Source organism: Astatotilapia calliptera, chromosome 3 (genome assembly GCF_964374335.1).
Source record: "Astatotilapia calliptera chromosome 3, fAstCal68.1, whole genome shotgun sequence".
Taxonomy (NCBI): domain Eukaryota; kingdom Metazoa; phylum Chordata; class Actinopteri; order Cichliformes; family Cichlidae; genus Astatotilapia; species Astatotilapia calliptera.
In genome coordinates this window covers 7,331,441-7,345,395 of record NC_137424.1, presented here as the reverse complement: position 1 = coordinate 7,345,395, position 13,955 = coordinate 7,331,441, and the positions used below count along the sequence as shown (strand labels likewise).

At 46.2% G+C, this 13,955-nt stretch overlaps 1 protein-coding gene across 12 annotated transcripts in view; it reads right to left on the bottom strand.

The window, feature by feature from the left end:
* LOC145424423 (uncharacterized) overlaps window positions 1-13,955 on the bottom strand; it is a 68,013-nt gene that overhangs the window by 29,141 nt on the left and 24,917 nt on the right. The window contains exon 3 of one of the 12 annotated variants that reach the window (XR_013905513.1): window positions 2,433-2,608. The exons of the other annotated variants lie outside the window; for them this stretch is intronic. The gene's annotated coding sequence lies outside the window, so the exon portion shown is untranslated. The remainder of the gene's footprint in view (window positions 1-2,432; window positions 2,609-13,955) is intronic. 12 annotated transcript variants of the gene reach the window in all.

The following is a 13,955-nucleotide window of genomic DNA, read 5'->3' as shown; positions in this document are numbered from 1 at the left end:
ACTTATTAGGGACTGGGAGGTCGTCTCGGGACATGCTCCCTGTTTGACATATACACACTCACAATAGACACGAATAGATATACACACCACACACACTGGTTTTCTCTGAGTGCTGGGCTGAGTGGAAACATCTGGAGGCCATATAAGGTGAACTTTTGGAGGGAACTTCCTGAGTTCTGAGAACTGACTGATACTTATCATGTGACTTGACGTCATCATTGCAATAAAAGACTTGGGAAGTGATTGTTCGGGGGAGATCGGCTCTTAGAGGCTTGTGATGCTCATCTTCCCCATATGTACATATGTATAATAAAATCACTATTCTGACATCTACTGAGACCATGCAGTCGTTTGTCTTCTCCTCAAAACTCGAATCATGACATTTTTGGTGCCGAAAACCCGGTTTGAGGGGAGACTAATGGAGCTTGGCTGACGGTCTAGTGGTGTCAGACGGACGGTCAGGAGGCCGACTGAGTGATGGGCCCCGAACCGAAATATGAAAGGTAAGCACCACCTGTTGATGGATGTCCAAAGGTGCTAAATTGGAGATTAAGCTATATTAAATGTTCACTCAGTGGGGCTTCTGTTCTGTCCGTGGTGATCTTGGGTAATTTTGAAATAAGGAATATTGGTCTGTCTAAATTAATTGTTGTTTATTGTGGGAGCGAATTTTGAAGTTAAGAGGTTAAGAGGTTATTTTGAAGTTAATACGGTGTGTATTTGAGTGACTGGATGCCAGCTAGTCACACGGTAGTGTAGGGAAAATTTGGTTTTATTGAGTAGCAAAAATGCGGTTTTGGGCCTCAGATAATTGAACTGGATGGCAGAGTCCAACAGTGAGGCTTTTAAAACAAGTAAATTCGCTTAGGACTGAGGGCGTGGCCCCTCTAAGAATGCAGTTGTTCAGCAGGTGGCACTGACCGGTAACCGTGGACGCGCGGTTATCTCTGGCGGCGACCAGATTAGCCCGGAGTAACCTTCCGCGGGGATTCGGACTCCCGTTAACAGGTGAGGCGGCCCAAGGGGGGCGGCCTTTATACTGCATTGATTGATCGACAGGTCGGGGACCGGCCGGGACTATACAACGTAGTTGGCCTGTGAGCTTTAAGTAAAGCTAAAGGCGTGGGTTAGACACTAGCGCCAGAGGTGGAGCTCCTTCCCAGCTGCGGGAAACGGTTATAAATTAATTAGAACTTAGTAATTGGGCCGTTTTCAGGGTGGTGTCCCCGAGACGTGTAATTGATCAGCAAGGGCGCGGCCCTGGGCTGAAAGATGCTTTTAAATTAGTCAAAAAAGTTAGGAACACCAGCAGAGAAATAGAGAAGTGAGATAAGTTGTTCTGGCATATGGTGTTTTTCTTACGTTTATACGGGCCCGGGTGTAAATAGAATATAAATTACCTGTGTGTGTAAATAAGTTCTATAAATCTGTTAAATCTGAAACTCCTGCTAAACTTCCTCTCTACAAACTCTTTTCTCTTCTCTCCCTCTTTCTCTCAGAAGGGATTCTGTGTGTGTATCAGTGCTGAAAAAAAGGAAAAGGGTCTCTCTCTGTCTCTGTGAGAGAAAAAGGTGGGGGCCGAGTGAGCCCGCGGGAGCGAGCGTGTATGCTGTATAGAGGAGAATGAGGAAGAAGGGAGTGAGAAGGAGCGAGTGAAAAGAGTAACCGAGTGTTTGGTGATTTTTTTTTTATTATTATTATTTCAGAGGCGGTGTGTAAGAGTTTTGACTATATTGCGTAAATTCTGTGGTTTTGGAGTTGGTGACTTTAGCTGTGAGAGTTGTGATAAGAGCAGGTTTTTCCTCTTGTTGTGATGTTAAGTATAAATTGGATAGACTGTGATTAATCGGTGTTTTTCTGCCTATTGTGCTGCGTGGAAGACATAGAAGTGTAGAAATGTCTGTGGTTTATCTTTGTTTGACGTTTTATATAGAAGGGAGTTGGTTGATTCAGGGTGATTTCTCCCGTTTAAGGGAGGAGTTGGATTATTGTTATGTTAAAGCTTTGCTGTAGGTGTATGAGTGTGAATTTTTGCTGGCTTCGCATGTTTAAATTGATGCATGGGAGTTTGTGAGTGGGAAATTGTTTCCAAGGGGGGGAGCAGTGATAGTAGAGGTCACATTCTTCCCCTGCTGGACGCAAGAGAAAGTATGATTTGGAGTGTTGTGGAGGAAAATAATTAGTAGCAACATCAAGCAGTTTTTGTGTTTGCAGTCAAGAATATATGAAATTTTTACTTGTGGGGGTTTAAAGTTAGTAAAGAGTTAAATCAACCCTCCTCAAGAGTAGGAGTGAGTGATAAATACGGGAAATGAAGCAGGGTTATAAGGTCTTCAACTGACGCTTGGTTCAGTTTAATAATATAGGCAGTTATGTTTATACAAATATTAAGTGTACGTTTAGTGTCTTCATATAGGTGGTTTTTTCTTAACCTGGAAACCTGAGTATGGCAGCAGAAGACAGGCCAAGCTGTGGCTCAAAAATTCACGGCTGGACACCAGAGTTGTCCCCACCCCACCCGGGAAAAAGGGAGAATGAAGTGTTAGGCAGGTTTTTCTCGCTGAACTGCTCCTGGTGCTGTGTCCCTGAATCTCACCAGTGTTAACCTCTGTCGGAAGACATGGAAAAAAGGAAAAGATGTTCCTGGTAAATGACTGAAACAAATAGAATCACACACAACCAGAGAAAGGTATGAGAAGGGTGTGGGACAGACACATGTGCGTGTTAGAGAAATGCCTCGTTTGAGAAAAAGTTAAATTAACCCAAATACAGATGCACCCACACATGCAATGAAGAAAGCAGCTTACACTCACTGAACATTAACAAAATACATAGGAACTGCAATGAAGACCTGCTTACACTTATACACATGACATAAGCTGGTATTTCTGACCAGAGAAAGGGAACCTGGTAGTTTAAGTGCTCATGAGAGTAATAAAATGTCTCAGTTGTGTTTTTTCAGGGGCGAAACAGACCTGGATCAATTCTCCACGTGCAGCGGTCAGAAGGAAAAACCTATAGGTTAACTTGACTGCATATGTTAAGGCAAGTTTCTTGTTGAATTGTTCACAGCGCCATGTCTCGATAAACCTGACAAGTGGGCCCTAACTTCTGGCTGAGGACCAGGAATGTTGTTAATAAGGTGGGAACTTAAAATGTGGGTTAGCAAATTGGGGAAAGAAAACTGACAGCTTAAGTGGAGAAGTGTGCAGGAGTTTGAAACAAGACTTTGCAAAAAACAACATATGCAAATTAACATAGACAAGCAGAAAATGCATTAACCTTATAAGGACAAGCTCATAATAATTAATGCAGAGACATTGATTAAACCTGGCTAAGAACACAAACATATGCAATGAAGAAACAGCTTACATACGTGTGCACGTACGAGCAGGGTTAAAGCAGCGACACTTAACATACACCTGTTTTTAAAGGATATAGTTTATCCACTGCTGACAAATAAACTCTCTGGGTTGCAGAACAACAACTTAACTTGGAATGAAAAAGACATTGGTCTGATGATTAAGTGAGGACACGACAAATTTAGTGGTTAAAAGGGTCAAATTGTGACATGTTTTCGTTGATTGCTTAAGACAAAAGATTACTGAAGGACAGTACATTCCTTTTTAAACATGATCTTAAGAATTTGGACATGTACTTGTGTTGTCCTGCCAACTTGGGGAGATATGAGTTGATTATATGGTGAGAAAAAACAAAAAGGGGGGAGAGGAGGCCCCGTTGTTTCTCCCCTCTCCGAATAACACAGCCAACACAACATCATTTTCCTGTTCGCCTGTTGTTGTTTTGTTTTTGTTTTTTCTGAAAGCCGAAGCTGGCCTGGACTCCTACCCTTCCCTCTACCATCGTTGCCCTCTCCCCTACCATCTTTGACTCTTTGACCCCTGAAGGCCACAGCAGCTGGACTCACAACAACAACTTGAGGATGTCAACAAATTGCAGAAAACAATCTCATGCAGCGGAGATGGAGAACGCTAAAGCTTCAGCTGACAGAGCTGTGACGAGACGCGCAGGGAGCTAGGAGGAAAAGGGAGGGTGAGCAAAAGAATGCTGACCTCTGAGAAGAGCCGAACAGCAGAGCTGCAGAAGGCCGTGGAGCAAAGTAAGGACAACATAAATAGACTCTGATCTGACGTGGAAGGAAAAGACTGAGGTTTTTGCCCTCAGTGAGAGCTTAAGGTATCAGAAGCAGAAACTGAGCATGGCTCCGGAGGAGCTGGCTGCTAATTGAACTCATCAGTCAGATGTGGAGTTTCAAGTACAGGACTTGAAATCAGGCGGAAGCTTGCTGGAGCAGGAGGTTGCCAGACCTGACCCAAAGCTCCAACAGTAGGAGCAAACCCTGAAGGAGCTACAGAAGCAAAAGGGTCAAGTTACAAGGAGAAGAGGGAGGCAGCTGCAACAACGGATGCAAACAGACCCAAAGAGGAGGGCAGGACCCCAGGGCATGCTTCAGGCCGCTGGTTTACCCAAACAACAGAACAGGAAGGTGATGAACAAAAATACACACTTCTGCAGGCGCCGACTTAGAATGAAGAGAAACACACACATGAATACTTATGCACTCGTTGAGTGAGTGAAAACTGATACACACCCATGCACCAAAATCAAAATGTTGATTTAATTCACTAAGAAGTGACACACAATGCTCCAGCTGCTGCAATGAAGAATGCTTTACTGACAAAGGCTCAATGCCGCACACAACAAATTCAAATACAGAATCTGCTACAATAATAAGCCCAGAGGGCATTTGTGTGGTCTGGGGAGCAGAGTCCAGAGCGGTTTGGTTATGAAAACGATGCCGTGCGAGATATCTGGGGCTTAAGGCCTCGACTCAATTGTTTACTGTACACTAAAAAAGAGAAGAAGAGAAAGCTCTGTTGTTGAACACGATTGCCTGAGGTATTAAAGATCTGTACTAAATTCTGGTTTCCAGTGTGAGAAAAGTCACGCAGTGCCAGTAGTAGAGCTAGGTTGAGTGCTGATTCTAAATTACTGTAAGTAAATCATCGTAGACCCGTTTAAGTTTCATGATAACTAGGATGTAGACTTTGTTGAACCCTAGGCAATTTGAACAGGTAAAATTTGAGTGACCAAGTAGCAGTTGAATAAAAGTCATTGAATGAGGGTTGAGGTAAACTGGCAGAGTTAAGAGCACTAAAACATTTCAAGAGCTCAAATTACTTAATATGGAAATGGTTCAATTTTGTTTCACAAACACAAAACATATAGGTTTAGGAATAAAATAAAGGTTGAGGTGGTGTTGATTTGACTCTGTTTAGGTTTAGGTTGGGTATTTTTACTGATAGGAGGAATATTCAGTGACCAGTCCTAAGACCCGGGCGTCTGCATTTTTGCTTTTGTTATCTTTCATTTTATTTTGTTTAATATTTTGAACAGTGCACTGATTTTTGTTTCTGAATCTTTTCTTTAAGCAGATCTGCACATCGGAAATTACAAGCATTACACGTCGGCGAGAAAATTGTTGTGAGTTTCTCCGCATTAAAATGGGTTCTGGAGGAAACACTTATGGGGACAATTAGAAATGAGAGTCCCTGCCAAAAAAAAAGGATTCAGCGAGGTAATCCGATCTCAAGTTCTTGTTTTCTTTTTGAGATGACGTCATTTTGCTGAGGGCGGAAATCTAAATGCGGCGATGGTTTCCACTATCAGCAAAGAAAGAATGGATGAATGAATGAATGAAAGACTGGAAATAAAAACAAACGGACTGACTGGTAAAAGATGACAAGACTTGACCATGACTCAAGGTTAACCACCTCCACCTAGATAGGATAAAAGGGTGGATGAATCTATGTGTTTCTTTCTACAGGAGCAGAAAGAGGACAGCGACATCTGAGATTGCATGACGATTTAACTTTCTGTGTATGTGAAATTGTGTGTACACACCTGCGCAGCGTTAATATTTGCATTTTCTTCTTTACAGCTGACGCCTAACTCGAGATGGTTAATGTGCTGCTAATGTTTGCTTTGCTTTGGTAAGGATGGGTGCAGTAGAAAACAGACAAGTGACATGAAAACAAGTAATAATAACAAATAACTAATTTGGGGACAGTTTGACCTAGAGCTCACTAACTGGCCATTAGGGGGCTCTGAGTGATAAACTAGTGGAGTAACATTGCCCAAGTGTGAATAAAACAAATTGTGGCAATAATAGTGATTTAATGATCGGAGAAAACCTGAACATGATACTTGTCTGTTGTGCTGAATCTTTTATTACTCTTATGATTTAAATAAGCTGTTTGATTTAACAGATCTGATTGATATATTGGAGCTATTGACTTCACGTGCAGAGGGTTAAATGCATGCACGCTTACACACATAAGCATAGCATAGGATTGGAATAAACAAAGTCAACAACATTAGGTTTGGAGAGCCAGCGAGGGAGAGGTGTTGGCTTTCTGTCTCTTGCAGAGAAAGGAACAGACACCAGACGGGGACACGGAGATATGGGGACCCTTCACAGCAACTGGGGTCAAGTGTCATGGCCTTGGGGCTCCTTGAGAAGATGGATCCCATAACCACAGCAATAACCAAGAAGGGGTTGGCGAAAACCAGGAACACCAGAGACCAACGAAGTTCGAGAGGCTCTGGGCAAAAAGGGGGAAACGGCGGTGACAACGGACAACAAACACACAGATCTTTGTTTGAAAGTGGGGCAGAATAATCCCCAGATCTGTGTAACGACTAAAGGGTGGTCTAACCCCGGAAGTCGAAGAAAGAAGCTGAGAATCACCCAACTGGAAGATACTGGTAGCTGCACCAATAAAATAAAGGTTAAAAGCCCGTTAGACAGAGGGGCTATTCTAAGTACATTTGAAGGGTATAAGTGGCGTAAAAAGGGGGTGGAAAACCGGAGCACCAAGATTAAGCTGTGGGAGAATTGGGGACTGATGGGAGTGTCATCTGTAACTGCTGTCATGGGTGTAAATCTAACTTTGCTTGCATCTGAACTGCGTAAAGGCAGAGGTCATCCCTCATATGGTCCACCCGTTAAAGGGGGACGGAGGGTCTCGGGACCAAGGAGATGTGGACGTTGCAGCATTAGAGTGGATGATGTAAGGAATCTCTTTGAGATAAGAGATTAAAGGGGGAATGTGAGATTATTTTGTTATCATATGTTACCTTATATATGAGATCAAAGTAGTTGCATTATGATATGGTATGTAGTTTTAGTTTGCCTTAGACCTCTGACTTTAAAGAGTGTGAAAATCATTAGATCTGTTGGATTGACCTGTATTATTCTTTCTATCTGCTTAAGCTGTTGCAACATCACCACTCCACTCGAGCTGGACTGTTACATTCAGTTTTGCACGTAGTCAGGCCTCACCAACGTGCACATATATACAGACTTATGTAAAACATGCACGTTCACACACACACTTATTAGGGACCGGGAGGTCGTCTCGGGACATGCTCCCTGTTTGACATATACACACTCACAATAGACACGAATAGATATACACACCACACACACTGGTTTTCTCTGAGTGCTGGGCTGAGTGGAAACATCTGGAGGCCTTATAAGGAGAACTTGTGGAGTGAGGGGAACTTCCTGAGTTCTGAGAACTGACTGATACTTATCATGTGACTTGACGTCATCATTGCAATAAAAGACTTGGGAAGTGATTGTTCGGGGGAGATCGGCTCTAAAAGGCTTGTGATGCTCATCTTCCCCATATGTACATATGTATAATAAAATCACTATTCTGACATCTACTGAGACCATGCAGTCGTTTGTCTTCTCCTCAAAACTCGAATCATGACAGTACTCAGGGCCTTCAAGTTACACACTATGAAAGGCAGCAACAAGTTTAATGTTCAGAAACCTAAAGTCTGTATCAGCAGCAGAATGGAGCTAAAAATAAATGTTGGTTTCAGTTCTATGAAGCTTTGAGGATTTTGGATCAGTAGCTGCTGTGTTTGTTGCATCATATTGCTGTAACTGTTTATATGCTTTATATATTCTGAGCTAAGTTGATCTATAGTGTTACATCATATTCTATAAGGATGTTATGTGTTTGTAGACTTTCTGCCCAGTTTGACCCATTTAGCAGAAGTCAGCCTGTTTAAGGCTCTGATATCTATTCTGTGTGACTTAAAGCAGTTATGACATGGTATGATTTTCTCACCCAATAAAGGAATATTTCATTTATCAGTCTACTCTTCATTCTATCAGACACAGTTATCACAGCTCGTACATTTGCTTTTTACACATATATGTAAGCATTGAGCCAAATTTAGTACCAACATATTAAAAGAACAATATTTGTCTCTTATATATGATACATCTGTATACACACTGTCACAGATACTTGTCTGTGAGTGAAGTGATTAATATAATAACTATAATATTGGCCATATTATATAGAGCCACCCCCCTCCCCCCACTAGGGAAGTCAGACCACAACCTGGTTTACCTACAGCCACAATACACACCCCTCGTCCAAAGGCAGCCGGTCACAACGCGCTCCATCCGGAGATGGACCCCAGAAAAGGAGGATGCTCTGAGGGACTGTTATGACAACACAGACTGGGATGTGCTCCTGAGCCCACATGGTGAGGACATAGAGGGGGCGACACACTGTCTTACAGACTACCTCAACTTTTGTGCGGACACGGTCGCCCCTGCTAAGACGGTACGGTGTTATCCTAATAACGAACCATGGGTAACACAGGAAGTCAAAGCTGTCCTCAACATGAAGAAGAAGGCTTTCAGGAGCAAAGTGAAGGAGGAGATGAAGGCAGCACAGCGGGAGGTGAAACGCTGCCTGAGGGAAGCAAAGGACACCTACAGGAGGAAGGTGGAGCAGAAGTTGGAGAGGAACAACATGAGGGAGGTCTGGAATGGTGTGAAAACCATCACAGGCCACAACACCAAGAAAAGCACAGTGGGGGGGACTGTGGAGAAGGCAAACGAACTTAACAACTTCTTCAACAGGTTTGACCGGCCCACAACCCCCTCCACCCTCACCTTCACTACAGAGTCCAATCCCCACTCTCCTACCTCCCTCGCTTCCCCCCCTTCCTGACACCATGACACCCCCCTCCTCCAATCCCTCTCTCAGCAGCAAGACATCTCCCCCCCTCCCCTCCTCCCAAACATCTCCCAGTGTCACAGTGGATCAGGTCAGGAGACAACTGAGGAAGCTTCGCCCCAGAAAGGCAGCAGGACCAGACAAGGTGTGTCCTAGGATGCTAAAGGCATGTGCTGCTGAACTTGGGGAGCCGCTACAACGAGTCTTCAACCTCAGTCTGCGACTGGGGAGAGTGCCCGCCCTATGGAAGACATCCTGCATCGTCCCAGTCCCCAAAAAGAACCGGCCCAATGAGCTGAATGACTTCCGACCTCTCTCAGCAGCAAGACATCTCCCCCCCTCCCCTCCTCCCAAACATCTCCCAGTGTCACAGTGGATCAGGTCAGGAGACAACTGAGGAAGCTTCGCCCCAGAAAGGCAGCAGGACCAGACAAGGTGTGTCCTAGGATGCTAAAGGCATGTGCTGCTGAACTTGGGGAGCCGCTACAACGAGTCTTCAACCTCAGTCTGCGACTGGGGAGAGTGCCCGCCCTATGGAAGACATCCTGCATCGTCCCAGTCCCCAAAAAGAACCGGCCCAATGAGCTGAATGACTTCCGACTGGTGGCACTGACGTCACATCTTATGAAGACTCTAGAGCGGCTCTTCCTCAACCTCCTCCGACCACAGGTACAACATGCCCAGGACCCACTACAGTTTGCATACAAGGCGGGTGTCGGAGTGGAGGATGCCATCCTGTACCTCCTACACAGAGCCCACTCACACCTGGATGGGGGAAAAGGCACGGTCAGGATCCTGTTTCTTGACTTTTCCAGTGCCTTTAATACCATCCGGCCCTGTATGCTTCAAGAAAAACTGAACAGGATGGAGGTGGACCCCTGCCTGGTGGCTTGGATCTCCGACTACCTCACCGACAGACCACAGTACGTCAGGCTGAAGGACATCACGTCTGACACAGTGGTCAGCAGCACAGGAGCACCACAGGGAACTGTGCTGTCCCCTCTTCTCTTCACCCTGTACACCTCTGACTTCTGCTACAACTCTGAATTATGCCACATTCAGAAGTTTGCAGACGACACAGCCATCATGGGGTGTATCTGGGATGATCAGGAAGAGGAGTACAGAAGTCTGGTGAGGAACTTTGTCGCATGGAGTCACACAAACCACCTGCAACTCAACACCTCAAAGACTAAGGAACTGGTTGTGGACTTCGGGAGGTCTAGAGCAGGTCCACTGCCGGTTCAGATAGAGGGGGAGGAGGTGGAGGTGGTCAACAAGTACAAGTACCTCGGGCTGTGGGTGGACAATAAACTGGACTGGTCATGCAACACAGAGCACCTGTATAAAAAAGGCCAAAGCCGACTGTACTTCCTCAGGAGGCTGAGGTCTTTTAACATCTGCAGGAAGCTCCTGAGGATGTTTTACCAGTCGGTGGTTGCTGGAGTACTTTTCTATGCTGTGGTGTGCTGGGGGAGCAGCACAGCAAAGGAGGACTCATCCAGGCTGGAGAAACTGATCAGGAGGGCTAGCTCTGTGGTCGGCATGAAGCTGGACACTCTGGTGACAGTGGCAGAGAAAAGGACATTAAAGAAACTGATGGACATTATGGACAATGCCAGACATCCTCTGCACACGGCCATAAACAACCAGAAGAGTCTGTTCAGTGACAGGTTGCTTCTCCCAAAGACAAGAACTAACAGACTTAAAAACTCCTTTGTCCCACACGCCATCAGACTGTTTAACTCCTCCCTGGAGGGGAGAGGGAGGGGAAACAGGAGGACAAAGGAGGGGGGAACAACTAAGCTGTAGTGCCTCTTCACCTCACTGTGCAATACCTTTTGTGCAATACTTTTGTAAATAGTCAACGGTGCAATAGACTCAATACTTGAAATGTGCAATTCACTTGTATTTTTATTCCTATTTATTCTATTTATCCCCTTCGTATATTTTATTTATATTGTCTCTGTATTTATTTATATATATATATAAAAAAACACCCAGCACGCCCCTGCGGGCGGTTTATCCTTCAAGCTCGGGTCCTCTACCAGAGGCCTGGGAGCTTGAGGGTCCTGCGCAGTATCTTAGCTGTTCCCAGGACTGCGCTCTTCTGGACAGAGATTTCCGATGTTGTTCCCGGGATCTGCTGGAGCCACTCGCCTAGCTTGGGAGTCACCGCACCTAGTGCTCCGATTACCACGGGGACCACCGTTACCTTCACCCTCCACATCCTCTCGAGCTCTTCTCTGAGCCCTTGGTATTTCTCCAGCTTCTCGTGTTCCTTCTTCCTGATATTGCTGTCATTCGGAACCGCTACATCGATCACTACGGCCGTCTTCTTCTGTTTGTCTACCACCACTATGTCCGGTTGGTTAGCCACCACCATTTTGTCCGTCTGTATCTGGAAGTCCCACAGGATCTTAGCTCGGTCATTCTCCACCACCCTTGGGGGCATCTCCCATTTTGACCTCGGGACTTCCAGGTTATACTCGGCACAGATGTTCCTGTACACTATGCCGGCCACTTGGTTATGGCGTTCTATGTATGCCTTGCCTGCTAGCATCTTGCACCCTGCTGTTATGTGCTGGATTGTCTCTGGGGCATCTTTACACAGCCTGCACCTGGGGTCTTGCCTGGTGTGATAGACCCCAGCCTCTATGGATCTTGTGCTCAGAGCTTGTTCTTGTGCTGCCATGATTAGTGCCTCTGTGCTGTCTTTCAGTCCAGCTTTGTCCAGCCACTGGTAGGATTTCTGGATATCAGCCACCTCCTCTATCTGCCGGTGGTACATACCGTGCAGGGGCCTGTCCTTCCATGATGGTTCCTCGTCTCCCTCCTCTTTCTTGGGTTTCTGCTGCCTGAGGTATTCACTGAGCACTCGGTCAGTTGGGGCCATCTTCCTAATGTATTCTTGGATGTTCGTTGTCTCATCCTGGACTGTGGTGCTGACACTCACCAGTCCCCGGCCCCCTTCCTTCCGCTTAGCGTACAGCCTCAGGGTGCTGGATTTGGGGTGAAACCCTCCATGCATGGTAAGGAGCTTTCTTGTCTTTATGTCAGTGGCTTCTATCTCCTCCTTTGGCCAGCCTATTACCCCAGCAGGGTACCTGATCACGGGCAGGGCGTACGTGTTGATGGCCCGGATCTTGTTCTTACCATTCAGCTGACTCCTCAGGACTTGCCTGACCCTCTGCAGGTACTTGGTGGTTGCAGCTTTTCTAGCGGCCTCTTCATGGTTCCCATTCGCCTGTGGGATCCCCAAGTACTTGTAACTGTCCTCTATGTCTGCAATGTTGCCTTCTGGTAGTTCAATCCCCTCAGTTCTGACTACCTTCCCTCTCTTTGTTACCATCCGACTACACTTCTCCAGTCCGAACGACATTCCAATGTCATTGCTGTATAGCCTGGTAGTGTGGATCAGTGAATCGATGTCTCGTTCACTCTTGGCATACAGCTTGATGTCATCCATGTACAGGAGGTGGCTGACAACTGCTCCGTTCCGTAGTCGGTATCCGTAGCCAGTCTTGTTAATGATCTCACTGAGGGGGTTCAGGCCTATGCTGAACAGCAGTGGGGACAGAGCATCTCCTTGGTAGATCCCGCACTTGATGGTGACTTGTGCTATGGGCTTGGAGTTGGCCTCTAGTGTTGTACGCCACATCCCCATTGAGTTCCTGATGAAGGCTCTTAGGGTCCCATTGATCTTGTACAATTCTAGGCATTCCAGTATCCAGCTGTGGGGCATTGAGTCATAGGCCTTCTTGTAATCAATCCAGGCAGTGCACAGGTTGGTCAGTCTGGTCTTGCAGTCTCGGCTGATTGTTCTGTCTACCAGTAGCTGGTGTTTTGCGCCTCTGGTATTCTTGCCAATTCCTTTCTGTGTCCCGCTCATGTATTGACCCATGTGCCTGTTCATCTTAGCCGATATGATGCCTGACAGGAGCTTCCATGTAGTACTGAGGCAGGTTATTGGTCGGTAGTTGGAGGGGACCGGTCCCTTCTTGGGGTCCTTGGGGATCAGGACCGTCCGGCCTTCAGTTAGCCATTCCGGGTGTCTCTCGTTAACTAGCAGCTGGTTCATTTGTGTGCTGCCAGACGCTCGTGGAGTGCAGTCAGCTTCTTCAGCCAGTAGGCGTGAACCATGTCGGGCCCTGGTGCTGTCCAACTCTTCATACTGAAGACCCTTTCTTGGATATCTGCCACTGTGATGGTTACTGGACCCTGTTCAGGGAGGTCGCTGTGGTCAGCCCTCAGATCCTCTAGCCACTGAGCATTGCCGTTATGGGTTGCATCCTTCTCCCATATGCTCTTCCAGTATTGCTCCGTCTCCAGCCTTGGTGGTGCTGTTCTCTTATTGTTCCCTTGCCACTGAGAGTACACCTTTGCTGGTTCTGTGGAGAACAGCTGGTTTATTCTCCTGCCTTCTATCTCTCTGGTGTACCTCCTCAAGCGGCTGGCCAAGGCTGTGAGTCTTTGCTTGGCAGTTTCCAAGGCCTCAGGTATGGACAGCTTGCTGTATTTCTTAGGCACCTTATTTGTCGCACCTTTCTGCAACTCCGTTAGTTGGCTAACCTCCCTCCGTGCTACTTTGATCTTGCCCTCTAGCCTCCTTCTCCATGGAGGGTACTGCCCCTTGTCGCTGTTCAACTTGTAGCCAAGCATCTCACTGATCACTATTGCCGTATTGTAGATCAGCTTGTTAGTGTCGGTAATCGTGGTTGTAGGTATTGTCCGTAGTGCTGCATTAACATCATCTAGCAGACCTTCTGAGGGAACTTCACGTAATCTTGGTAACCGGCTACGCGGGATCCAGGTTTCAAGCTTGGCCATGATCCTATTTTTCAGGTCAGTTCCTCTCGCACTCAACGATCCTTCTCCTATCGC